Genomic DNA, 18,344 nt, shown 5'->3' with positions numbered 1-18,344 from the left:
GGGATGACCAGGGATGTTCTCTGTTTAGTGAGTCTGCCAGATCAGAGGCAGTAGGGATGACCAGGGATGTTCTCTGTTTAGTGAGTCCTCCAGATCAGAGACAGTAGGGATGTTCTCTGTTTAGTGAGTCCACCTGATCAAAAGGCAGTAGGGATGACCAGGGATGTTCTCTGTTTAGTGAGTCCTCCAGATCAGAGACAGTAGGGATGACCAGGGATGTTCTCTGTTTAGTGAGTCCTCCAGATCAGAGACAGTAGGGATGTTCTCTGTTTAGTGAGTCCACCTGATCAAAAGGCAGTAGGGATGACCAGGGATGTTCTCTGTTTAGTGAGTCCTCCAGACCAGAGGCAGTAGGGATGACCAGGGATGTTCTCTGTTTAGTGAGTCTGCCAGATCAGAGGCAGTAGGGATGACCAGGGATGTTCTCTGTTTAGTGAGTCCTCCAGACCAGAGGCAGTAGGGATGACCAGGGATGTTCTCTGTTTAGTGAGTCCTCCAGATCAGAGACAGTAGGGATGACCAGGGATGTTCTCTGTTTAGTGAGTCTGCCAGATCAGAGGCAGTAGGGATGACCAGGGATGTTCTCTGTTTAGTGAGTCTGCCAGATCAGAGGCAGTAGGGATGACCAGGGATGTTCTATGTTTAGTGAGTCCTCCAGATCAGAGACAGTAGGGATGACCAGGGATGTTCTCTGTTTAGTGAGTCTGCCAGATCAGAGGCAGTAGGGATGACCAGGGATGTTCTATGTTTAGTGAGTCCTCCAGATCAGAGACAGTAGGGATGACCAGGGATGTTCTCTGTTTAGTGAGTCTGCCAGATCAGAGGCAGTAGGGATGACCAGGGATGTTCTCTGTTTAGTGAGTCCTCCAGATCAGAGGCAGTAGGGATGACCAGGGATGTTCTCTGTTTAGTGAGTCCTCCAGATCAGAGGCAGTAGGGATGACCAGGGATGTTCTCTGTTTAGTGAGTCCACCTGATCAAAAGGCAGTAGAGATGACCAGGGATGTTCTCTGTTTAGTGAGTCCTCCAGATCAGAGGCAGTAGGGATGACCAGGGATGTTCTCTGTTTAGTGAGTCCTCCAGATCAGAGGCAAAAGAGATGACCAGGGATGTTCTCTGTTTAGTGAGTCCTCCAGATCAGAGGCAGTAGGGATGAGCAGGGATGTTCTCTGTTTAGTGAGTCCTCCAGATCAGAGGCAGTAGGGATGACCAGGGATGTTCTCTGTTTAGTGAGTCCTCCAGATCAGAGGCAGTAGGGATGACCAGGGATGTTCTCTGTTTAGTGAGTCCTCCAGATCAGAGGCAGTAGGGATGACCAGGGATGTTCTCTGTTTAGTGAGTCCACCTGATCAGAGGCAGTAGGGATGACCAGGGATGTTCTCTGTTTAGTGAGTCCTCCAGACCAGAGGCAGTAGGGATGACCAGGGATGTTCTCTGTTTAGTGAGTCCTCCAGATCAGAGGCAGTAGAGATGACCAGGGATGTTCTCTGTTTAGTGAGTCCTTCAGATCAGAGGCAGTAGGGATGACCAGGGATGTTCTCTGTTTAGTGAGTCCTCCAGATCAGAGGCAGTAGAGATGACCAGGGATGTTCTCTGTTTAGTGAGTCCTCCAGATCAGAGGCAGTAGAGATGACCAGGGATGTTCTCTGTTTAGTGAGTCCTCCAGATCAGAGGCAGTAGGGATGACCAGGGATGTTCTATGTTTAGTGAGTCCTCCAGATCAGAGGTAGTAGAGATGACCAGGGATGTTCTCTGTTTAGTGAGTACTCCAGATCAGAGACAGTAGGGATGACCAGGGATGTTCTCTGTTTAGTGAGTACTCCAGATCAGAGACAGTAGTGATGACCAGGGATGTTCTCTGTTTAGTGAGTCTGCCAGATCAGAGGCAGTAGGGATGACCAGGGATGTTCTCTGTTTAGTGAGTCTGCCAGATCAGAGGCAGTAGGGATGACCAGGGATGTTCTCTGTTTAGTGAGTCCGCCAGATCAGAGGCAGTAGAGATGACCAGGGATGTTCTCTGTTTAGTTAGTCCTCCAGATCAGAGGCAGTAGGGATGACCAGGGATGTTCTCTGTTTAGTGAGTACTCCAGATCAGAGACAGTAGTGATGACCAGGGATGTTCTCTGTTTAGTGAGTCTGCCAGATCAGAGGCAGTAGGGATGACCAGGGATGTTCTCTGTTTAGTGAGTCTGCCAGATCAGAGGCAGTAGGGATGACCAGGGATGTTCTCTGTTTAGTGAGTCCTCCAGATCAGAGGCAGTAGAGATGACCAGGGATGTTCTCTGTTTAGTTAGTCCTCCAGATCAGAGGCAGTAGGGATGACCAGGGATGTTCTCTGTTTAGTGAGTCCTCCAGATCAGAGGTAGTAGGGATGACCAGGGATGTTCTCTGTTTAGTGAGTATTTTTACTTAAGTAGTATCACTCCAGTACAGTTCTGATTTCAGGATGTAAATCTTGGTGGAGCAAACTCAACATTATTTTTTATATACATGTCAGCAAAGCCACAAACACTAAACAATACATTAACTGCACTGTAACGGTGACAAACGGTGCCCACAAACTGTTATGGCCAACATAAAGCTGTCCCAACAGCAGAGCCTTCTGTTCAGCACCATGGAGTGAATCCTTACCACTGCTACACCTGGCTATCAGCAGAGCTTTCTGTTCAGCACCATGGAGTGAATCCTTACCACCGCTACACCTGGCTATCAGCGGAGCCTTGTCTGGCAGCCAAACACTTCCTTCTGCCAAATTTACTGCCTTTTTTTTTTATTTTTCAAACATAGCTGATATGGCTGACTCAGTTAAAACAAATGTGGTTTCTACTGACAATTGAGATGTACAAACTATGGCATAAGGGAATGAGTGGATAAGTGGCAATCCGTCATTTTAAGACATTAATGAGCGAGCAAGGATGGACGTAACATTAGTCAATATAACTATTTGTTTAGCACTTTTGAAATGTACAGCAACGGAAATCAGAACATGGACCGTTCTTACAGTGTTCTCCCTGTACACCAAGTCAGAACCGTAGGATAAATAAAGGGGGCATATAAACAGACAATGAAAGCTCTTACAATATTTGATGATGACATTTCTCTAAAAACAGGCTATAGGCTACATGTGCACCACCAAGTCAGAACAGTAGGCCACGTTATGAGGGGGAAAGGGACCAAATTATTAGGGTGAGTCACATAGGCTACTAACAGCTTACGACCCAACATACACTTAGTATTACTTTCTTAGCTACAGTGTACATATCTCCCTGGCATATTACATAATTCATGCAGCAGCATACCATACATTTTTGGACTCACCATTGTTGTGCTGTGTTCACTTGAACAGGAAGGTGGCGCGGCGGTCCTTCGTGTGGGCAAATTATGTCATGAAACTCTGTCATCAAAGTCTGGCATTCTATGGAGCTATGCTGCTTTCAAGACAAATTTGGACCTTGGGAAAATACAAAGTGATCTTCAGGTCAGAGCTCTAGAGAAGCCAGAGTTCCCGACTTCTCACCATTCACCCCCCCCCCCCCCCGAGTTCCCAGTTGTCTTGAACTCACCAAAGTCAGATTTCCGATTTCCCAGTTTCCAGTTGTCTTGAATGCAGCAGAAGTCATGCTAGTTTGACAGCATGGCCAAATGTTTTCAACCTTTTCCGGCCCGTGGTTTTGCATATGAATGTTTATCATTTTAAGCTTGGAAAAGAGACCCTTAAACCCCAGACTTGGACCCCCAGTCCACTGAATAGTAGACAGTGGAAGGAAAATAAGGCTTTGCAACGCTTGCAGTTCGCCACGGATTCCTTCCAAACCACTCCTTGTCGAATTTGCGAATTCCGACGTGTTGTGTAATGTTTATGCCCAATGGCCGATGAGCATCGATACATTTTTATCTATAATTGAAAAGGATTTGCCAGTAGATTGTCGACGTGATTCATGATTATCACTGCTAGCTATGATTTTGAAAGTACGAGGTTGACATGATCCGTCCAATCATAGTTGAGGGGGTAGATATAACGTGATTTGACATCATTTTATCTCTGGCCAATGACCTTGAGCCGTCTTGGACGTAGCACTTCTAATGTAAATCTCTGGCAACACCCAATGGGGGGCTTGAACTGTCTAGCTCCTCCCTGTAGATTCTGCAGTGACGTAGTGTCCCCCATGAGTGACAGAACACAGAGCCAATCACAGCGTGAGCTAGAGAACGTGACCAACCCCTACACTCCTGTATTTCCCGCTGGCTGCCCCACCACCACAGAAAGCACTGATCTAGGCTGAAACACCTGCATTTTGGAGCTGCATTAAAATCAAGAAAACAAGAAAAAGAGAATGTTTGTTACTTCATTAACTCATTACATTGTTTTGTAAACTGATACGTGATACTCGTTAATGTCAATATAACATGGGAACCAGGCTCTGCCCTCACCTGCCCTGAATGACAGGGGGCCGCCATTGCTCCTGCAGTAAGCACAGCCATGTTAGAGGGGACTACGGAGAAGGAGGAAAGATTAATTTTCACAGCTATAGTTAATGTCTTCTAGAAGCGTGATTTATAATGCTGCTTTATCGGGGCGAAACACACCTCGTCACAAAAAGATATCACTACGCAGCCGTAGGGAACATATCCCATTCCCTGTCTGCAACATTCATTAACCCAGATATCTCAATATATTATTCTGTGAAAGTGTCAGAATTAGAAGTAGATATGATAATGAACCAGGCTGAAATATGTGGCAGATGTCCTGGTCAGGGACAGAGCTCTCTACTGGGGAAAATGAGGACGGTGTCCTGGACAGAGCTCTCTACTGGGGAAAATGAGGACGATGTCCTGGACAGAGCTCTCTGCTGGGGAAAATGAGGACGATGTCCTGGACAGAGCTCTCTAATGGGGAAAATGAGGACGATGTCCTGGACAGAGCTTTCTACTGGGGAAAATGAGGATGGTGTCCTGGACAGAGCTCTCTACTGGGGAAAATGAGGACGATGTCCTGGACAGAGCTCTCTACTGGGGAAAATGAGGACGATGTCCTGGACAGAGCTCTCTACTGGGGAAAATGAGGACGATGTCCTGGACAGAGCTCTCTACTAGGGAAAATGAGGATGTTGTCCTGGTCAGAGACAGAGCTCTCTACTGGGGAAAATGAGGACAATGTCAGGGACAGAGCTCTCTGCTGGGGAAAATGAGGATGATGTCCTGGACAGAGCTCTCTACTGGGGAAAATGAGGACGATGTCCTGGACAGAGCTCTCTACTGGGGAAAATGAGGACGATGTCCTGGACAGAGCTCTCTACTGGGGAAAATGAGGACGTTGTCCTGGTCAGGGACAGAGCTCTCTACTGGGGAAAATGAGGACATGGATCCCCCAGAGGAGAGACAGACCTCTGACCACTGTACTGTAACTCCTCCCCCCTGGTCAGATCCATCAGTGGGGAGACTGACTGACGTACTGCTGAACACCAGAGAAGGGAGGTGATCAGACAGACAGACAGACAGACTGCTGAACACCAGAGAAGGGAGGTGATCAGACAGACAGACAGACAGACTGCTGAACACCAGAGAAGAGTAGATCAGTGAGGACGAATGAATAAGAGATGATATTTCAAACCAGTTAGATGGCAACCAAATGATTTATTAGTTCCTTGTTAATGTTAAAAGTATGAAGCGTGATGAAGAGGGGGGAAGCAGATACAGAAGGGTTATTAGGGATTACACTGGATGCTAATTGGACATTAGTTATTACACTGGATGCTAATTGGACGTTAGTTATTATACTGGATGCTAATTGGTGTATCAAGCTGACTTGATCCAAAAAATCTATAAATGAGACCTAAGACAAATCCTAAGAAAAATATTGTCCGTAACCAAATAAAAATGACTCCAGCCTTGCCTTGAAAAAGCCTTAAACCAACAGTGTTTGTGAAAGAACGGCTCGAGTCGGTCTTATGTAGCAGAATTTGAAAATGTGGGTTTTTTTTAACATTGGATGAAAGTAGAGACTCAGAGCTAGAAAATGGTATATCACACACTACTTTAACATAGAAAAATGGGCCTTGAATGTTCTGGTGCACCCACTAGAGAACTCTTCTTGGTTTATACCTATTCAGCATCGTTTACACCCTCTTAAACTATAGCCCCGCCCATAAACTATAGCCCCGCCCGTAAACTATAGCCCCGCCCGTAAACTATAGCCCCGCCCGTAAACTATAGCCCCGCCCGTAAACTATAGCCCCGCCCGTAAACTCCGTGCGCTGCCTAAAGCCTTAGCTCCACCCATCTCTTTAAAGATTCACATGTGAGGCCATGTGCTAAACAGAGTGAGTATAGTAGTGTACTGAACAACTAAAGATTTCAAGACTAAAAGCTGGTTTATACTATGGGTGTGTCCCTAAATTCAATCTGGAGTGCTAGAGAGTGATCACAGTGCGCTCTGGGCGTTCGTTAAACACAGAGCGTTTCGCTCTCAGAGCATTCAGAGAGCACACTGGACGCTCTGGCCGAGGAGTGGGGTTGATCCGAGCGTTCTGACCTCGCAACAGAAGTCAAGCACCCAAGCTAACTGGCTAACGTTGGCTAGCTTTCTAGCTATTTCCTGACACAAATGAGGGAAGCATTTTACACCGCCCTAGCAGAGCCGGTTAAGCTGTTTTTATCCAGAGCATCGGAGACGGAAACTGTGCTGCTGGTAACCATTTAACCTTTTTTGCCAACTTTAACTGACACCAGCCAACTGACACCAACTGACACCAGCCATATTCGACGCATTCCTAAATTCGTCAGTTATTCTGCGCTCTGGCACACTCAGACGAGTGCCCTGAAATCGGAGTAGATAGCCAGAGTGAATTTACCTGCTTACGTCTATCGACAGTTGTCGCAGTGACATCATGAAGATTCTATTGAAATGGTTTTCTTGCATAGTAGAGTCTTTTTGTTTAGACATGTAGCTAGCTAGCTAAACAATGAAACATAGTCCCAAGCTCATAACATTACTACTCTTCATGAATCTGCAGGTAGCTAACCAACCAGGTTCAATGTTAGCTAGCTAACATTAGGCTATAACTAGCATTACAAATGGCTCTGGAGATACGAATAATATTATAACACAGATCATACACGTAACGTTAGCTAGCGAGCCAGCCAGCTAACTTTAGCTAGAAAGCAAACAGTACACTAACTTGAAATGAAAACGACTTTGACAAAATTAGAAACGTGTAATATCTGAAAATGTAGCTAACTAGACTATCTTACCCATATACATGGATGGACGCTTCTCCCGCTCTGTCACGGATGCCATGGTTACCCTTAGTTTGAAGATGTAATCCGGAGACACGTGTTTTATACAACAGCCTTCTGTGCGTTCTCTGTTCGACTCCGTCTGCACATTTACAATCAAAACGACAGAATTTTCTCCTTAGCTATCATACTCTAATTCCACTGATTTCAAAACGGGGTCCTCCAGAAAGTGGAGAGCAACACGTATGCAGTTCTACTACGCGATGTCTTTAGAAAGGATTACCTAAGCATACGGACCAGCTCATGTTATAGACAGAAGCGTGATATATGGCAGACCAATCAGAACTCATCTCTTGACATGTCCAGCCCACCCATTATCTCAGCCAATCATGGCTCTCGGGAAGATTCCCACCCACTTTTTCGGTGGCTAAACTAGGCTCATAACTCATAACTTTGATTCATATTTACAGATGGCATACACACATGTTATTAAGGCACATGAAAGTGCACATGTTCCAGAGGGCATTTCTGCTAAAAAAAAAACACAACAACAACAGATTGAAGCTTTTTATTTTTATGTTCAAATGGCTCTCCTGTGAGGTAGTGACGCGTGACCTAGCTTCCTGAAATGAGTCACAATTTGGCTTCCGAAAGCACCCGTTCAAATGGCCCAGAAGAGATGGTCCCCTTGTCTCTGAATCCACCAGGACTATAGAACACAAGTCAAGGTGAAAGTGTAGCCTGCGTGTCATTCCGGGTGATCTGATCCCAGACCAGTGGTCAGGTAGGGTCAGAGATGTTTAATACAAGCTACTTCCTGTCTATTACCATTCCAGGTGATCTGATCCCAGACCAGTGTTCAGGTAGGGTCAGAGATGATTAATATAAGCTACTTCCTGTCTATTACCATTCCAGGTGATCTGATCCCAGACCAGTGTTCAGGTAGGGTCAGATATGTTTAATACAAGCTACTCCCTGTCTAATTAACTGATCTAGGGCTGCAGTTTCAACTGATCGCAATGCAGATCTCTTCTCCTCTCCTCTTCTGTCCTGCGTCCCAAATTCAGAAACCAGCGCATTTTGTTTGCTCTACATTTGGCTTGCTAATTCAGCCCGTCCGAGAGGAGGAGGAGGAGAGATGCAGAGCAGAGAGGTGGCTTTTCTATGCCTCACAGGCCGTGTGTGTGTGTGTGTGTGTGTGTGTGTGTGTGTGTGTGTGTGTGTGTGTGTGTGTGTGTGTGTGTGTGTGTGTGTGTGTGTGTGTGTGTGTGTGGTTTCTATGCCTCACAGGTCCTTCTCCCTCCTTCCTGGCTCACCACTCGTCATTAGCATTCTAAATACATACAAGGCTTTGTCATCACATTCCCCTCACAACTCATTTCAACTAAAATTATGCATTTTATAAATTATGCGTTATACAGTGTCTCCTTGTTCAACTACTACATTACCTCCTGTCAAACAGTGTCTCCTTGTTCAACCACTACATTACTTCCTGTCAAACAGTGTCTCCTTGTTCAACCACTACATTACTTCCTGTCAAACAGTGTCTCCTTGTTCAACTACTACATTACCTCCTGTCCCACAGTGTCTCCTTGTTCAACTACTACATTACCTCCTGTCCCACAGTGTCTCCTTGTTCAACTACTACATTACCTCCTGTCTAACATTGTCTCCTTGTTAAACTACTAAATTACCTCCTGTCTAACAGTGTCCTTGTTCAACTACTACATTACCTCCTGTCTAACTGAACAACACAGACAGGCAGTTCAGCCAGGATAGAACTACTCAGACAGGCAGTTCAGCCAGGATAGAACTACTCAGACAGGCAGTTCAGCCAGGATAGAACTACACAGACAGGTCGTTCAGCCAGGATAGAACTACTCAGACAGGGAGTTCAGCCAGGATAGAACTACACAGACAGGTGGTTCAGCCAGGATAGAACTACACAGACAGGCGGTTCAGCCAGGATAGAACTACACAGACAGGCGGTTCAGCCAGGATAGAACTACACAGACAGGCGGTTCAGCCAGGATAGAACTACACAGACAGGTAGTTCAGCCAGGATAGAACTACACAGACAGGTAGTTCAGCCAGGATAGAACTACTCAGACAGGCAGTTCAGCCAGGATAGAACTACACAGACAGGCAGTTCAGCCAGGAGAGAACTACACAGACTGGCAGTTCAGCCAGGAGAGAACTACACAGACAGGCAGTTCAGCCAGGAGAGAACTACACAGACAGGCAGTTCAGCCAGGATAGAACTACACAGACAGGCAGTTCAGCCAGGAGAGAACTACTCAGACAGGTAGTTCAGCCAGGATAGAACTACACAGACAGGTAGTTCAGCCAGGATATAACTACACAGACAGGCAGTTCAGCCAGGATATAACTACACAGACAGGCAGTTCAGCCAGGATAGAACTACACAGACAGGTAGTTCAGCCAGGATAGAACTACACAGACAGGTAATTCAGCCAGGATAGAACTACACAGACAGGTCGTTCAGCCAGGATAGAACTACACAGACAGGTCGTTCAGCCAGGATAGAACTACACAGACAGGTAGTTCAGCCAGGATAGAACTACACAGACAGGTCATTCAGCCAGGATAGAACTACTCAGACAGGTCGTTCAGCCAGGATAGAACTACACAGACAGGTAGTTCAGCCAGGATAGAACTACTCAGACAGGTGGTTCAGCCAGGATATAACTACACAGACAGGCAGTTCAGCCAGGATAGAACTACACAGACAGGCAGTTCAGCCAGGATAGAACTACTCAGACAGGTAGTTCAGCCAGGATAGAACTACACATACAGGTAGTTCAGCCAGGATAGAACTACACAGACAGGCAGTTCAGCCAGGATAGAACTACACAGACAGGCAGTTCAGCCAGGATAGAACTACACAGACAGGTAGTTCAGCCAGGATAGAACTACACAGACAGGTCGTTCAGCCAGGATAGAACTACACAGACAGGTAGTTCAGCCAGGATAGAACTACACAGACAGGTCGTTCAGCCAGGATAGAACTACTCAGACAGGTCGTTCAGCCAGGATAGAACTACACAGACAGGTAGTTCAGCCAGGATAGAACTACTCAGACAGGTGGTTCAGCCAGGATATAACTACACAGACAGGCGGTTCAGCCAGGATAGAACTACACAGACAGGCAGTTCAGCCAGGATAGAACTACTCAGACAGGTAGTTCAGCCAGGATAGAACTACACATACAGGTAGTTCAGCCAGGATAGAACTACACAGACAGGCAGTTCAGCCAGGATAGAACTACACAGACAGGCAGTTCAGCCAGGATAGAACTACACAGACAGGTAGTTCAGCCAGGATAGAACTACACAGACAGGTCGTTCAGCCAGGATAGAACTACACAGACAGGCAGTTCAGCCAGGATAGAACTACACAGACAGGTAGTTCAGCCAGGATAGAACTACTCAGACAGGCAGTTCAGCCAGGATAGAACTACACAGACAGGCAGTTCAGCCAGGAGAGAACTACACAGACAGGCAGTTCAGCCAGGAGAGAACTACACAGACAGGCAGTTCAGCCAGGAGAGAACTACACAGACAGGCAGTTCAGCCAGGAGAGAACTACACAGACAGGCAGTTCAGCCAGGATAGAACTACACAGACAGGCAGTTCAGCCAGGAGAGAACTACTCAGACAGGTAGTTCAGCCAGGATAGAACTACACAGACAGGTAGTTCAGCCAGGATATAACTACACAGACAGGCAGTTCAGCCAGGATAGAACTACACAGACAGGTCGTTCAGCCAGGATAGAACTACACAGACAGGTCGTTCAGCCAGGATAGAACTACACAGACAGGTCGTTCAGCCAGGATAGAACTACACAGACAGGTCGTTCAGCCAGGATAGAACTACACAGACAGGTCGTTCAGCCAGGATAGAACTACACAGACAGGTCGTTCAGCCAGGATAGAACTACACAGACAGGTCGTTCAGCCAGGATAGAACTACACAGACAGGTAATTCAGCCAGGATAGAACTACTCAGACAGGTCGTTCAGCCAGGATAGAACTACACAGACAGGTCGTTCAGACAGGATAGAACTACACAGACAGGTCGTTCAGCCAGGATAGAACTACACAGACAGGTAGTTCAGCCAGGATAGAACTACACAGACAGGCAGTTCAGCCAGGAGAGAACTACTCAGACAGGCAGTTCAGCCAGGATAGAACTACACATACAGGTAGTTCAGCCAGGATAGAACTACACAGACAGGCAGTTCAGCCAGGATAGAACTACACAGACAGGCAGTTCAGCCAGGATAGAACTACACAGACAGGTAGTTCAGCCAGGATAGAACTACACAGACAGGCAGTTCAGCCAGGATAGAACTACACAGACAGGTAGTTCAGTCAGGATAGAACTACACAGACAGGTAGTTCAGTCAGGATAGAACTACTCAGACAGGCAGTTCAGCCAGGAGAGAACTACACAGACAGGCAGTTCAGCCAGGAGAGAACTACACAGACAGGCAGTTCAGCCAGGAGAGAACTACACAGACAGGCAGTTCAACCAGGAGAGAACTACACAGACAGGCAGTTCAGCCAGGAGAGAACTACACAGACAGGCAGTTCAGCCAGGAGAGAACTACACAGACAGGCAGTTCAGCCAGGAGAGAACTACACAGACAGGCAGTTCAGCCAGGAGAGAACTACACAGACAGGCAGTTCAGCCAGGATAGAACTACACAGACAGGCAGTTCAGCCAGGATAGAACTACACAGACAGGCAGTTCAGCCAGGATAGAACTACACAGACAGGCAGTTCAGCCAGGATAGAACTACACAGACAGGCAGTTCAGCCAGGATAGAACTACACAGACAGGCAGTTCAGCCAGGATAGAACTACACAGACAGGTAGTTCAGCCAGGATAGAACTACACAGACAGGTCGTTCAGCCAGGATAGAACTACACAGACAGGCAGTTCAGCCAGGATAGAACTACACAGACAGGTAGTTCAGCCAGGATAGAACTACTCAGACAGGCAGTTCAGCCAGGATAGAACTACACAGACAGGCAGTTCAGCCAGGAGAGAACTACACAGACAGGCAGTTCAGCCAGGAGAGAACTACACAGACAGGCAGTTCAGCCAGGAGAGAACTACACAGACAGGCAGTTCAGCCAGGATAGAACTACACAGACAGGCAGTTCAGCCAGGAGAGAACTACTCAGACAGGTAGTTCAGCCAGGATAGAACTACACAGACAGGTAGTTCAGCCAGGATATAACTACACAGACAGGCAGTTCAGCCAGGATAGAACTACACAGACAGGTCGTTCAGCCAGGATAGAACTACACAGACAGGTCGTTCAGCCAGGATAGAACTACACAGACAGGTCGTTCAGCCAGGATAGAACTACACAGACAGGTCGTTCAGCCAGGATAGAACTACACAGACAGGTCGTTCAGCCAGGATAGAACTACACAGACAGGTCGTTCAGCCAGGATAGAACTACACAGACAGGTCGTTCAGCCAGGATAGAACTACACAGACAGGTAATTCAGCCAGGATAGAACTACTCAGACAGGTCGTTCAGCCAGGATAGAACTACACAGACAGGTCGTTCAGACAGGATAGAACTACACAGACAGGTCGTTCAGCCAGGATAGAACTACACAGACAGGTAGTTCAGCCAGGATAGAACTACACAGACAGGCAGTTCAGCCAGGAGAGAACTACTCAGACAGGCAGTTCAGCCAGGATAGAACTACACATACAGGTAGTTCAGCCAGGATAGAACTACACAGACAGGCAGTTCAGCCAGGATAGAACTACACAGACAGGCAGTTCAGCCAGGATAGAACTACACAGACAGGTAGTTCAGCCAGGATAGAACTACACAGACAGGCAGTTCAGCCAGGATAGAACTACACAGACAGGTAGTTCAGTCAGGATAGAACTACACAGACAGGTAGTTCAGTCAGGATAGAACTACTCAGACAGGCAGTTCAGCCAGGAGAGAACTACACAGACAGGCAGTTCAGCCAGGAGAGAACTACACAGACAGGCAGTTCAGCCAGGAGAGAACTACACAGACAGGCAGTTCAACCAGGAGAGAACTACACAGACAGGCAGTTCAGCCAGGAGAGAACTACACAGACAGGCAGTTCAGCCAGGAGAGAACTACACAGACAGGCAGTTCAGCCAGGAGAGAACTACACAGACAGGCAGTTCAGCCAGGAGAGAACTACACAGACAGGCAGTTCAGCCAGGATAGAACTACACAGACAGGCAGTTCAGCCAGGAGAGAACTACTCAGACAGGTAGTTCAGCCAGGATAGAACTACACAGACAGGTAGTTCAGCCAGGATATAACTACACAGACAGGCAGTTCAGCCAGGATAGAACTACACAGACAGGCAGTTCAGCCAGGATAGAACTACACAGACAGGCAGTTCAGCCAGGATAGAACTACACAGACAGGTCGTTCAGCCAGGATAGAACTACACAGACAGGTCGTTCAGCCAGGATAGAACTACACAGACAGGTCGTTCAGCCAGGATAGAACTACACAGACAGGTCGTTCAGCCAGGATAGAACTACACAGACAGGTAGTTCAGCCAGGATAGAACTACACAGACAGGTAATTCAGCCAGGATAGAACTACACAGACAGGTCGTTCAGCCAGGATAGAACTACACAGACAGGTCGTTCAGCCAGGATAGAACTACACAGACAGGTCGTTCAGCCAGGATAGAACTACACAGACAGGTAGTTCAGCCAGGATAGAACTACACAGACAGGTAGTTCAGCCAGGATAGAACTACACAGACAGGTAATTCAACCAGGATAGAACTACACAGACAGGTCGTTCAGCCAGGATAGAACTACACAGACAGGCAGTTCAGCCAGGAGAGAACTACACAGACAGGTAGTTCAGCCAGGATAGAACTACTCAGACAGGCAGTTCAGCCAGGATAGAACTACTCAGACAGGCAATTCAGCCAGGAGAGAACTACACAGACAGGGAGTTCAGCCAGGATAGAACTACACAGACAGGTCGTTCAGCCAGGATAGAACTACACAGACAGGCAGTTCAGCCAGGATAGAACTACTCAGACAGGTAATTCATGTGATAGGTCTATAGATAGTTTGAATTATATGATTGGCCTATAGCCCGTCTCCGTTGGGCCTATAGCCCGTCTCCGTTAGGCCTATAGCCTGTCTCCGTTGGGCCTATAGCCCGTCTCCGTTGGGCCTATAGCCCGTCTCCGTTGGGCCTATAGCCCGTCTCCGTTAGGCCTATAGCCCGTCTCCTTTAGGCCTATAGCCCGTCTCCGTTGGGCCTATAGCCTGTCTCCGTTGGGCCTATAGCCCGTCTCCTTTAGGCCTATAGCCCGTCTCCTTTAGGCCTATAGCCCGTCTCCGTTAGGCCTATAGCCCGTCTCCTTTAGGCCTATAGCCCGTCTCCGTTGGGCCTATAGCCCGTCTACGTTAGGCCTATAGCCTGTCTCCGTTGGGCCTATAGCCCGTCTCCTTTAGGCCTATAGCCCGTCTCCGTGGGCCTATAGCCTGTCTCCGTTGCTGGCCAACTACAGATGCCACCAGATTCATATCAGGAAATGTAGGTAATTTAATTTAAAACAGCAGAGGTCATTAGGAGACACTGACGAAACACTCATACAGAATGGTCTTTGCATCGGGGCGATAACACAGATATGTAATTAAGCTAATACTGCCTCTGATTTAGTCCTCTATATTTCACAGTCATCTCTGGCTAGCCAACTCACAGCCACAGCCAGAATCATGCTAGCTTTCATCCGTTGTCCTGTTGTGTTACAGATTTATACCCTACTGCTCTTTGTGGACGAACACGGACAAACACCGGGAGAGAGTGTAAGACTTTTATATCACTAATGAGAAAAAGAAAAATTCTATGAGAATTTGTTCCAAGCATGTTCAAAGCAGAGCAACTTCCTCAAGTAGGCTGCAGAACCATGAACAGCTACTGTCCCCGACACTATCTAATCAGTACATGAAGACAACTTCTGCGTTGACTCACTAGTGACAATGATAAGGTGCGATAAAGGCATTTTTTTATCACAAAAGGTGTCCTGTCCCAGTCTTCCCACTAAAGCCAGTGTCTGTAGTAGGACCTCTCCTCTCCCAGTCTCCCCACTAAAGCCAGTGTCTGGAGTAGGACCTGACTCCTCTCCCAGTCTCCCCACTAAAGCCAGTGTCTGGTGTAGGACCTGACTCCTCTCCCAGTCTCCCCACTAAAGCCAGTGTCTGGTGTAGGACCTGACTCCTCTCCCAGTCTCCCCACTAAAGCCAGTGTCTGGTGTAGGACCTCTCCTCTCCCAGTCTCCCCACTAAAGCCAGTGTCTGCTATAGGAACTGACTCCTCTCCCAGTAGGCTCTCATCAGTCATAGATCAAACACACTTTAACATCACCATTCTCCGTTCTGTGGCCCGAGAAGCTAAAGCCTCCGTATGGTTTTACTACCGTCAAGTCCCACCGCGATCTGATAGGCCGTCCCACTCCAATCACATGTATAGTGATTGGTGGACGTTTCAATCAATGGAGCATGAAGCAGATCTACTGTGTCTGTTGTACCAACACTCAGCAGTCCCCACTGTGAGTACAGAGCAGCACGGCATCACTGACAGCATCTAGCTCATAGATACCCAGAAAGCACATGAATAAATAAATAAATAAAAACAGGTGAAAGTAGCCTAATAAATACGACTTTGCTCAGCGGATAAAAGAAGCATTTCATACGCACGCGCACACGTTCCACGAATGATCATCTGATAACTGACCACATGAATAACTCCTTTATCTCTTTGCAAAAATGCTGCATATGGGTCTGTGTGTCTATGCTGATGAATAGGAAAACTAGACTATCAGTAGCAAGATTGGTCGGCTTCCCAATTCATCCAGTCAAAGGTTGATGCTCCGGTTGGAGCGCATTGTTAACAGTCCTGGTAATAGACACTAGTCATCTCAGATCGGCGAAGTCTACAGCGTGGATGCCAACCCCCCTTTCACTAGGAAGCTGAAGTGGACTCTTGTTTTCTGTGTTCCTGTAAATAAATAGTGAATGTGTAATTCGGTCAACCGGGCGGATTGATGTAAAATAAATAAATAAATACTGTCAGGCGTCAGGACCCAAGAAGGTGAACAGCTCCCAAATCGCCGCGGACACAGTGACAGACCGCTAATGAAAACACAACCGTTCTTTGAACCGTCTATTCAATCATCAGGTTGATTCGATAGGCTGAGTTATGTAGCCATCTGGACAACGGTGGAGAAATGACACAGTAACTTCATAAATGTTGTTTAGTCTAGCACTTCATTATTTGACATTGGCTAAAATAATGCAGGGGGGGGGGGGGATTAAGGGGCCATTTTCAGACCTTAATTTCAATAGGCTTCTGAAGAGTTGAGTGAGCGAGCGAGCTAATGCAGAAAACTACAAATTGCGTTTATTTTCACTCATTCTAAAATGTTGGATCCAATAAGAATATATAGACTGCACTCAACCAGGACTTCATTGGCTTATGAAAGAAAACCACATAATAGTTAAACCTACTAAAGTCTTGTAAAAAATAAATATATATATATATAATATATATGTGCCATCTTTCACTATTCAGTCATCCAAAGTGTCATAATAAGTGTGTAACCAAGATGCCCAATTGTGTGAATCAAACGGGTCCCGTCTAATTTAACTCACCGGGCGCAGATGAAGCTCCAACCGTCGGTCTTCTTACCCGGAGACAGCAGGAAGCCTCCAGTAGCCCAACACCAAAATAACCCGACTTGACTCCACTAATATGGTGGTCCTCCTTTTAATCCACTCCTAAATGTAAGGCTAGTTGGTAGAAGAACAAAACAAATGTCACCCATCACCTTCTGTGTCGCGTAAAACGGAGAGGAGAGATTCCAAAAGAGGACTAATTGTTTGATTCAGTTTGTGAAACTGTGTATCTCAAGGTAATGCTCAGTGTTGGTGTTGAGTCCACTTCACAGGGACGCAGCTTTTATTCCGTTAGCAGCACAAGCTAATGGCAAGTAGCACCAGTGTCAAGCCAAAGACACACGGGCCCTGCTTTTTCAAACAGCCGATAATGTCTTTTTATCTTATTTTTTTTAAAAGAGTCCGAAAACCCGTTCCCGCTGCGATCAACAAATTCCTTCCATTGGGGAGTCTTTTGGATCGCAGCACACACACACACACACACACACACACCGCTCTTTCAATAGCAGCAGTGTGTGTTTCGTGTTACTGTGAGGAGCAGCTGCCAGCCACAGACCAAAGCAACAAGAAATGCGGCATCCGAGACAGCAGGGGAAGAAAAAAAATCGACATGAAACGTCCCCTCTTTTTTCTCAAACTCAGAGATCAATGTCAACATCCATTATATCCCGGTAAAAGCGTATATCCTCACGAAACGACTGACGTATGACCCGCCAGGACGGTCGTTCCAGCGGCAGTGATTGTGTTCACACTTTCCCGAGGCCGTCCTCGATACACAACACTCCTTTTCTTCCCAGCCTCCTCCGGTTGTGACAAGCATGTCGCGGCCAATCCACGAGCGCGCATCCCGGACCCCCTCCTTCCTCTGACCGGAGCGCTCCCGGTAAAACCTGGACCGGGATAAACTCCATGGATTGGAGTCAGTAAAGTAGACAATGGAACAGTCTGCACCGTGCAGCTAATACACCCATAGAGACAGCTGATAGGCTACAATTAGGGGCCAGATGATGTGTGTGTATATATATATATATTAGGTTACTATTATAAGACAATAGTAATATAACGTTTGGTGTTATTATGCATCGGTCTACACTTATACAGTAACCACTATCTCCAGCCCTCATCTAATCAGACAGCCACTTCCTCCAGCCCTCATCCAATCAGACAGCCACTATCTCCAGCCCTCATCCAATCAGACAGCAGCTTCCTCCAGCCCTCATCCAATCTGACAGCCACTTCCTCCAGCCCTCATCCAATCAGACAGCCACTATCTCCAGCCCTCATCCAATCAGACAGCCACTTCCTCCAGCCCTCATCCAATCAGACAGCCACTCCCTCCGGCCCTCATCCAATCAGACAGC

General features: G+C 47.0%; 1 protein-coding gene across 2 annotated transcripts in view; it reads right to left on the bottom strand.

Annotated features, from left to right (window-relative positions):
• The window catches only part of LOC118938872 (LARGE xylosyl- and glucuronyltransferase 1), a 144,569-nt gene extending 126,768 nt beyond the window's left edge, over positions 1-17,801 (bottom strand). For both annotated transcript variants that reach the window (XM_036945470.1, XM_036945471.1), the window contains exon 1: positions 16,960-17,801. The gene's annotated coding sequence lies outside the window, so the exon portion shown is untranslated. The remainder of the gene's footprint in view (positions 1-16,959) is intronic.
• Positions 17,802-18,344: the final 543 nt, after the last annotated feature.

The sequence above is a fragment of the Oncorhynchus mykiss genome, chromosome 15 (assembly GCF_013265735.2).
Source record: "Oncorhynchus mykiss isolate Arlee chromosome 15, USDA_OmykA_1.1, whole genome shotgun sequence".
NCBI lineage: Eukaryota > Metazoa > Chordata > Actinopteri > Salmoniformes > Salmonidae > Oncorhynchus > Oncorhynchus mykiss.
The sequence above is the reverse complement of the archived record's forward strand: the minus strand, read 5'-3'. Positions and strand labels throughout refer to the sequence as shown.